We start from the raw sequence: 9,672 nt of genomic DNA, 5'->3' as shown, positions 1-9,672 counted from the left end.
AGATTGTATTCATTAGCAACCATTAGCCACAAAGGTGGAAAAGCAGTGAAGCCAATAAGAACTAATATCCCACATCTGAGGTAGTAAGCTTGGGTGAAGTGGGCCAGTGGGAAGAGAGCCCCATGTCTGGTGGCAGAAGCAGAATGGTGAGACGCTATCAGAGGACTGAGCCTCAGCCGCTGACTGGTGACGCTGCAGCTCACACAGCCTGCTCATCTCGGACGGGGGTTCCCCCAGCAGTGACCTGCGTGGAGACCTAGCAGCACACAAGAGATGCATGGTCCAAGAGGGGCCACTTCCATCACACACTGTATTTCTCCAGAAGAGAGTGACAGTGGGCTGAGAGAAGGCAGGGAGGGTAAGGGAGCTAGGAAGGGAAGTCTGTGGTCCTGCCTCAGAAATTAGGGATTGATACAAAGAACTGTCGGATTAAGAACACCCCAGGCTGAAGAACCTGTTCTCACCATCGGGCAGTTAAGCCTTCTGTGTTCATACCAGGCCTGCGACTATGCTCAGATGTCCCGAAGATACTTGGTCACATTGTCTCAAGCCCAACTGAAAACAATATTAGTACTGATATTGCTGTTTGCATGCAGCGGGCCAGACAGGGCAGGGGAATGGTGCTGATTGGGGGGCTGATGACCTCTAGGGATGCTGGACCGGACGCAGGCCTCGATGTCCCACTCTCTGCCCCCATACCAGGAGCAGGCAGACAGACACAGCTGCTACCAAACTTACATTCAGAAACGCATGTGCACAGAGTCAGATACAGAGTTACTCACATGTGTTCACAAATACACGTACCCATGTACCACTAACACACACATACACACACACACACACACACACACACACACACACACACACACACAGCACAGAGTTAAATTTGAATTCAGCACTAACTTCAAGGGGGCAAATCCTGGTTCCTCCACTTAATAGTTGGATATCCTCAAGCAAGTTACTTAATCTCTTTATGTCTTAATTTCCTTATTTGTAAAGGTGAGAATAATAATAGCATTTACCTCACTGAGTTGTTGTGAAGACAAAATGAGATAAAATGGCAAAGGGCTTAAAACAGTGGCTGACACGCAGAGACGCATGATTCTTGCATATTTCCTAAGCCCTCCCCCATACTTCTGCTGCCACTTGGTGGTGGGTTTGGCAAAAGCACAAGGTTAGAGCCTCGGTTTTCTCATCTGCAAAAATGGGGATAATATTATCTACCTGGTGGACTGTTGTGAGGATTCAAAGAGACCAGCATGGAAGACCGGGGCCCACAGAAGCCGTTACACTGGAGCTGCTACCTACCTACCACCTGTAATGGTAGAGAACAGGTCACAGGACAGGTGCAGGGTCGGGATGAGCCCAGGGAGAGGCTGGCCCCTCTCCTCCTAGGCTGGAGGTCCAAGCCTGACCCGCATCTCCTCCCAGGCTGGAGCTGGGTCCTGTAAGGACAGAGCCCAAGGCCACCAGGGTAAGAGCTGCTCCCTTGGTTGGAGCCTGGTATGGCCAGCGCCTGGCTTGAGTCTGGGTGCAGGGCTGGCCGGGGGGCCGTGGGTGGAAAGAAAAGAGGGAAACCAGCTCCGTGGAAATTACGCTGCGGTTGGCTCAGACGCCCACGACGCTGTATTTATAGAGCGCTCCCGCTCCCCACAGCTCTTAATTCCTCGCAGTAGAGTTAACCCTTTCCAGGCCACGATACCAGTCTGATGCCTAGGGAAAATATAGACCTGAGGTCGGAGAGCGGGATCTGAGCTCCCGCTCTGCCGCCAGAAGCCTGGAGAGTGGGGGTGGGGTGTGGTGGGGTATAGGGGTGGGGCGGGGGAGTCAGGACCGGTCACCTGTTCCCCTCGCAGAAAATAAACTTTGGATCCTGGGACTGTGGGAACGGGGTGGGGGAGGGGCAGCGATTAGACCAGCTCCCCCTTCCCGAAGCGCCAGGTCTCCCCGCGTGGTCTGACTGGGGTCAGGGGCGGGGTCCAGGCCCAGTGCCCTGCCCAGCGGGCGGGCTCAGGCCTTGGCCCCAAACCACCGCGGCGGGGCCAATCCCGCCTCTGGGCGCACCCGGCCGCCTTTCCCGGCCCGAGGCTTTCTCCAGCCCGCCCCGCCCCTCGGGCTCCCTGGCCGCCCCCGGCCCCCATTCGGGCCCGGCCTCGAGGCGGCGGCGGCGGCGACAACAGCGACTCCGCGGCTCTGCCGAGTTCTGGATCCCCGGAGTGGGCGCGGCGCGGTGAGTGCTTGCGTGGCGCGGGCGCCGGAGGCCTTTGTCTGCGGCCCATGCTTGCTGCAGCGCGGCTGGAGCGGGCAGTGCGGCGTCCCCCGCGCCCCCTCGCAGGGCGCCCCCACCCCGGCCCCCTTTCCAGTCCCGGGCTGCCCTCCGCGCCGTGAGCACCCGGAACTCGGGCGGCTTCTCCGACTCCCGGGCCCAGACCAGCTGGGGGAGACTGGAATCCAACCCCGCCCCCAACTTTGCCTCCCCCTCCCTCGGGCCCAGGGGGCTGGGGCACTGTGCGACCTGCCTTCACCCCGGACGCCCTGGAGGAGGCTGCGAGTGTGGTCGTGATTACGGAGGCCCGGGTTGTAAGGGGGCATGGAGGCAGATCTGTCACTGTGTCGGTGATTCTGGAAAGCGTGCCCCGCTAGCTGGAGCTGGGAGGGAAGAGGAAAACACCCTGACCGCGAGTTCTGAGGAGAGGGAGCTGCCAGGGAGACGAGAGCGAGTGGTTCCGGTCCACTCTGCTTGGCCTGAAGGATGAAGGAGTGGATGACGGGAGGACCTCCACGGGCAGCAGTGGGCGTGAGGGGGACAGAGTCTGGGAACAGGTAGGGACAGCTGGCCTGCGTGAAGGGGTAAATAGGTGTTGGGGGAGGGGAGGAAGCAGCCGGAGGCCAAGGAACCGGAGGGCGCAGAGGTGGGGCGGTTTGGGCCCGGGAAGTCTCAGGTAGATGGTGGGTGCAGTAGGGTGGAGAGGAGATGGACACCGGTGGACGTAAGGTAGGAACCAGGTGGGGGCACACTGGAGGGTAGGGGAGTGAATCGCAGGTCCCAAGGCCCTCACTTGCTGTTTAGTCAGCGAATTGGCAGGTTTGGGGGCCTAAGGCAGTGAACTGCCAGAAAAGGGGTTTTACATCTAAGGGAAACCCGCCCTAATGAGATATGCGTGATGGGTGACTCAGATACAGGATCTGTTGTTAAGGGAAAACGTCAAACAAATAGTAAAGCAAAAATAATTGGGAGGTGGAGAGGGTTGGTTTGACTTAATTGAGAAAAACTATTTACCTTCAAATAGGCTGTAGATAATTGTAAAAGTGTCTGATTTCGTCATTCAGATGAGGCCCCAGATCCTTTTCTTACTGGTGTCTTCAGCAGTTAGCTTCTGCTTTAGAAAGTATTGAAGCCCGCTTGTCTTTAAGAGAGTTCTTTATTTAGTTCAGCCTCCTAGCTAATGCCCTCCGGCCTCCCAGAAATCCCTAGGAAATCTGATGCTGTACAGCCTTCCTTGCAGTTTGGGGGCCTGCACATAGTTGGGGCATTTTTGGAGGCTGAGGGAAATGGAAGCCTAAACTCGAAATTGAAGTTTAAACATGTCGGATGGGTCAGGTGGATCTGAGTGGCAGGGAGGGGCTGCGGGGATGTGGGGTGTAAGTGGTGGCTCATAGCTCCAGCTCTTTGGGGAATAGGACTCTTTTGGGGTGAGCACATTTCCCTGACATCTGAAGTTCCCGAGCTTAAGCAACTCTTCTGTTAACTGTTGAGTGTGGAAGTCTTTCTCCTCGTGTGACATACAGCAGAGGCTGACATCAGGACACTCATTTTTCTTCATGACTGCTCTGTGAGCGTGTTTTTGCACTGAGATGCTGAAAGGCGAGGGCACTCTGGAGGGGGTGAGCTTTGAACTTGGTGGCTTCAGCGATGCTGTTATTGGTCCCATGACTGACCTTTGGAGTTCTTTCCTCTCTTCAGTGACCTCACTGGTGGTTTCTTCTGCCTACCTGCCCTGAGTTTTCCAATTTACTCCACTCCTGTGCTCTGAGATCCCGGCCATCCAGTTTGTTAGAGATCAGCAGCCTGTGTCACGCGAGCCTGAGGCTGAGAAGAGTGCCAGACTTGAGGAGTGCTTTCCTTCCTGTCCCTGGTCCTCTTCAGCTCTGCAGGGCACCTGATGGGAGCAGGTCAGCTGGATGTCTGGGATGCTCAGATGCCTGACGTCTGGGTGCTTGAATGTTTGTGGAAAGGCCAGTTAGAGAAGTGTTGTCCCTTCTGAGGCTATATCCTTATACTGGTGAGGCTGACTTCTGAGCCTTCCTGTGGGAGTTCCCCAATCCTGTGGTCCTCTCCAGAGTCACGTAACTTCATTCTTTGGAGGAGGATTTGGGTTTCACACCCGCCCGATAATACCATTTGGGGTCAGAGATGCGGTGGGATCATAGAGCTGTGATCTGGAACTCCACAGCACCCAGAGGGCCTCCTGGGAAGTGTTGTAGGACCGGCATTGGGCCTGTGGCTCGCTGCTTCTTGCTTAGATGTGCAGGGTTTGGGCTGGTGAAGAAAATGGCCCAAATCCAGGTGGCCTCCAAGATGGTGGTCACACAGTGCCTGAGCCTGGGACCCTGACTCATGGGGTCAGGAAAGGGAAGAAAGGCAGGCAAGATGATTCACAGCCTGAGAGCCTGCCCTCTGAGTGGGTGGCAACTTCTCACTGCTGTCCTTTTCCCACGCCTCACGCCACCCCCAGGAATGACAGGGGGTGTCCACCAGCAAAAGAAGGAAGACACAGCCAAGACCTGGAGGGGAGGGAAGAGGGTGGGCACATGTCATCCTTGAGAAATTTCCTTTGGTCTTGTTGGCGCAGAATGAATCAAACATCAGGAAAAGGGCCACATGTGCTGCTGTGCCACCCTCCCTCACTTGCCACCCCTAGTTCTGCTTCCCCTGCAGTATGAGGTTCCAGATAGAAGCATGGGGTTTTCATGTTTTCAGGGTAGATGCTCAGTAGATGTCATCTCATTTAATCATTGCAGTCCTATGAGATAGGGTATCATTAACTCTGTTGTGTAGATGGGGAAACAGAAGCTCAGAAAGGGCAACTCACACGCCCAAAAGACACACAGCTGGCAAATGCTGGGGCAGGGATGCAGTCTGTCTCCAGAACGGGCTTTTTCTGCCACTCTGGAGGCAGGCGTGGGCTTCATCCCTCGTTCTGTAGCCTGGCAGATGTGCCAAGGGTCCCCACAGTGAGGCAGAGAGGACTCACCTGGGGAGCTGGGAGAGGGCGGGCCTGACTGGGGTGTCTCAGAGACTAGCCGTCCTGGAAGCCCATTGCTGGGAGTTGTTGCCCTTCCAGAAGCCAGACCCTCAGCACATGCGTGCCCCTGCCAGCTGCCCCATTCTCCCTGTCCTTCTCTTTGTGGTCCAGAGAATGGATACCTCCTCTACATCCCTAATGCCTTTGGGCGTTGGGCCTTCCCAAGGCATTGAGGCTTTGGGAGTATGTTGGAGGGCAACCCACTGGGAGTGTGGAACGAGAAGCATTTTTTGTTGTGAGCCTTGGAGCCTTGGAGCAGGGAGAGAGACTCCCTCTGGGAGGCAGGACTCCCATGTCACCCTAAAGTCAACATAGTTACCGAGGAACTGGGATCCCCCCTCAGGGGAGACACCGGAGTGCGTGCTTGAGGGAGAGGCCCTGTACTGCGGAGGTGGCAGCAACAGGGCAGCAGGGGCTGGAGCCCAGGATGTGCGGTGCTGTGACCTGGCTTCTGGAAGGAGGAAGGGGGAGAGGACCACTAGGGATGAGCTGGACACAGAGATGTAGCCGAATTGTGCGTTTGCTACTTTGGAGACGGGTGCTGGTGGGCTTCTAGGTGGAAAGGAGGTCATAGGAGCAGTAATGGTCCCAGGGACCTAGATATAATACATGGCCTGACAGAGGGAGTCTCTGCTGCAGAGAGTGAGGTGGGAGGGAAAAGGGAGGCTCAGTGAGGCCTTGCCCCAGGCCCATGGCAATGATAACAATCGCAGTGACCGTTGTTACCACTGTTGGGGTGCTGGGTGCTTTCCTAAGTCTTCTCTGTGTCTCGTCTTATTTTATTCTCTCAGCAGCCCTGTGGAGTAAGGACTGAACCTGTTTTAGAGATGTGGAATCAAGTCTCAGGGGGGTTAAGTCATTTATACCTGGTCGCCTGTCTCGCAAGACTTCTGAGTCAGAGTTTGAATCCAGGCCTGCCTGCACCTGAGCCCAAGCTGTACCCTGGGGCAGACAAGGCAGCCCTATGAGTCCATTTAACAGGAATTGAGCCCTGGAGGCACTTGCCAGCTCCCAGTCACCTCCAATGGTGACTGATAACTGAGTCGGGCCCTTGGGCTCATATTCTCATCCATACGATGGGCATGGAGGTGGGTACTGGACCAGGTGAACTCCAAGCGGCCTCAAGCTCTGTGGACTAGGGGAGCCTGCTGCACTCCTGAGGGGGAATCCCTGGAGAGCCAGAGGGGCTGGTGCTTAGGGAGACAGGGTTGGTGGAGCTGTTCTACTGGGATGAGCCTCTGTCAGGGCAGAAACCTATAGAACTTGGAGGCAGGGAGGTGTTTAGACAGAACACATCTGGAGAAAGTGGGTCTTTCCTGGGGTGAAGTTTGGAAAGGCTTCTGGAAAGGATGGATTTCCAGACATTTAGGTGGGCACCTAGAGGCTGAGTGAATGCAGATGTGTGTGCCACAGGCCTGCCAGGGATCCACCCTCTGATGTGGTCTTATGATCTCTCATCTCTTCTCTCCCTCTCTCCACTCCCCTTGTTCCCATCCCTTCTTCTGGCTGAACCTCTTCTGAGCTCAGCATAGCTTCACTTTCTTCAGGGTTCTGTGTCTCCAGTGGGGGTGTGGGTGTGTGTGTGTGTGTGTGTGTGTGTGTGTGGCCTCTGCACACACTTCCAGTTCTGAGATGTTGTCATGCTGCCTTGTCAAGTGGTGTTGAGCCCTAGAAGATGCAAACTCATTTTGGGGTGGCCTCCTAGCCATAAGAGGTGTGAAAGGCAGACCAGCTGCTGCAGGAGAAGTCTCAGCACGCTCTCGGACCCACAGAGATGGGCTGGTTCTCTGGTTTTGCCACCTCCCATTCTGCTGCCCTGACTTCAGTGTGGAGAGGGCGCTGTGGTGGGGACGTGTGACTTAGAAAGCCTAGGGGCTCTTCTCTATCCTGTTCTCCTCTCTTTCATGTTATTCTAAAGCCACAAGGGAAGCAGGCGGAGGAGGCCAAGAAAACCTTGGCCCTGCTTTGCTGGGCTGGCCCTGATGACACACTGCTGTCCTGACTCACACAAATCACTTTGAGAGGAAGAATTGATTTCTTTTGGGTGAGATCACGGGACTGGGGAGTGGTGCCCAGTGGACAGACAGCCTTGAACACAAAAGGCCTGAACCGCCTCAGGTCATCAGGAAAAGGGAAGGTCAGCATGGGGCAGTTCCCAGGGAACTCTGGAGACCTCCCTTCTCTCCCCAAACGCCCACCCATGTATAGAGCACCTATGTTCAGTAAGTCAGTTTAGACAGTTTGCTCAGTGTAGTCCTGAGATCATCCTATGAGGATAGAATTTATATTCCCTATTTTACAAATGGGCAAAGTGAGGCTCAGAGAGGCTGTTTTCCCAAAGTCGTATGACTAGGAAGCGACAGAGTCTGGATTTGAACCTGTATCTCCAAGTCCAAAGTCATCTTCTGAGACACCAGGGCTCACTTCTTCCATGAAGTCCCCTGTGACTGTGCCGGCCCAGTACGTGGTCACAGCACAGGATGGTGGCTGGGGGCCTTCTTTGATGGTTGAGGAGATGAAGACTCAGAGAGGCAATGGGTTTGCTCGAGGGAACCTAGCGCGCGAGTGATGGAGCCTGGTCTAAAAGTCACATACATCTTTGGTGTTGCTGTTTTCCTTTTGCCTTTTGTTAATTGCAAAACAAGTACATTCTCATTGTCCTAGTCACAGAAGTGTTATCGACTAGAAAAAGAAAGTAGACTTGTACCCTCATTCCCATGCCCTAGGGTTGGGTTCGCTGTCACATTTCCAGACCCTTTTCCCATATACGAGACGTGATCAAACAATACGGTGAATGTTTAATAAAAAAAATTAGTACAGTAAAAGACACATTGTCATTAATCCCCCTCAAAATACTCCCCCTCACTTCAAACACAAATCCCATCGTTCTTGCCACTTTATGAGACAGTTCTGGAAGTCCTCTTTCGTGGGTGTCTTTAGTTGTGCTGTCATGGCTGCCTCCATGTCCTGAATTGATTCCAAACGTTTTCCTTTCATGGTCATTTTGACTTTGGGGAAGAACCAGAAGTCGCATGATGCCAGATCCGATGAATACGGTGGATGAGGACACGTTGTAATGTTTTTATTGGACAGAAATTGCCGTACCAGAAGCGATGTGTGACACAGAGGTTTGTCGTGATGGAGGATGAAGTAGACACTCACGAAAATGGATTTCCAGAACTGCTTCAGAAAGTGGCAAGAATGATGTGATAAGTGTGTTTGAAGCAAGAGGGAGTATTTTGAGGGGGATTAATGGCAATATGTCTTTTTTTGTAATACATTTTTAAAATTTAAACATTCACTGTATTTTTCAATCACACCTCATACAAACATCCATCCATCCATCTCTCTATCTACCTAATCACATATGCATTCATTCCTTCATTCATTCATGTATTTATTCATTCACTGAACAATGCACTGAGCTCTCACTATGTGCCAGCCTTTGCTAGAATTAAGAATACAATAGTAAATAAAGCAGACTTAGTTCCTGCTCAGGAAGGTTCCAGTATGACAAGAAGAAAACAGACTGGGCAATGAATAACACGGACTAGAGTGGCTGAGCTCTGACCCTGCTTTTCTGCCAAGGTGAATCTCAGGATGGAGAGGTGTTGCCCATCCACCCAGGAAGAAGGAACTATGTTTGCAAGGGAACTGGAAGGCCCTTGGGGGTGGGGGTGGGGAGGTAAGGAGGGAGGCGAGTCTGGGGAGGTGAGCAAGGCCAGACCAGGTAGGGCCGTGGAGGAGCTGGGATCTTATTCCAAGTAAGAGGAACAGTCCTGGGATAAAATATTGAACGTGAGTACGTGATGCAGTTATTCTGGCTGCTGTGTGGAGTATAGATTATAGATTGGAGTATAGAATTGGGTGGGGGGGACAACAGAGGAAGTGGGGAGACTGCTGAACAGGCTTTTGTGGTCATCCAGGCAAGAGACGATGCTAACTTGTCAGACCAGAGAGAGAAGTGGAAGTGGAGAGAGAGAAAAGATTTATGAGGGTCAGCAAGCATTTTCTGCAAGGCGCCAGAAAGTATTTGCAAGTGCTTGTTCTGCTATCGTAGTGGAGAAGCAGCCGCAGACAACATGTAGATGAACGGACTGTGCTGTGTGCTGATGAAACTATTTACAGATGCTGAAATGTGAATTTGACATAATTTCCTTGTGCCACAAAATAATCTTTTTCTTTTGATTTTCCCCCAACCATTTTAAAAAGTAAAACCTTTCTTAACTGGTGAGCTGAACAAAAAGAGGTGGTGGGCTGGATTTGGTCCTCAGGCTGCTGTGGATTGCAGAGCCCTGGGATGTGTTTGGGGGTGAGGAATGGCTGTTCTTGGTGATGGATTGTAGAGGTGAGAGAAACTCAGGTT

General features: G+C 53.2%; 1 protein-coding gene across 3 annotated transcripts in view; it reads left to right on the top strand.

Moving 5' to 3' along the window:
- The first annotated feature begins 2,092 nt into the window (after positions 1 to 2,092).
- CD276 (CD276 molecule) overlaps positions 2,093 to 9,672 on the top strand; it is a 29,764-nt gene continuing 22,184 nt past the window's right edge. The window contains exon 1 of one of the 3 annotated variants that reach the window (XM_019736039.3): positions 2,093 to 2,230. The gene's annotated coding sequence lies outside the window, so the exon portion shown is untranslated. Of the gene's footprint in view, positions 2,231 to 2,493; positions 2,824 to 4,007; positions 4,174 to 9,672 lie in introns of those variants that run through there. The other 2 variants (XM_019736040.3, XM_088796842.1) reach the window with 2 other exon arrangements.

Source organism: Rhinolophus sinicus, chromosome 3 (assembly GCF_057876585.1).
Source record: "Rhinolophus sinicus isolate RSI-liver-muscle chromosome 3, RSI-T2T, whole genome shotgun sequence".
Classification (NCBI taxonomy): Eukaryota; Metazoa; Chordata; class Mammalia; order Chiroptera; family Rhinolophidae; genus Rhinolophus; species Rhinolophus sinicus.
Note: the sequence above shows the minus strand (reverse complement) of the source record. Positions and strands in the feature narration are given on the sequence as shown.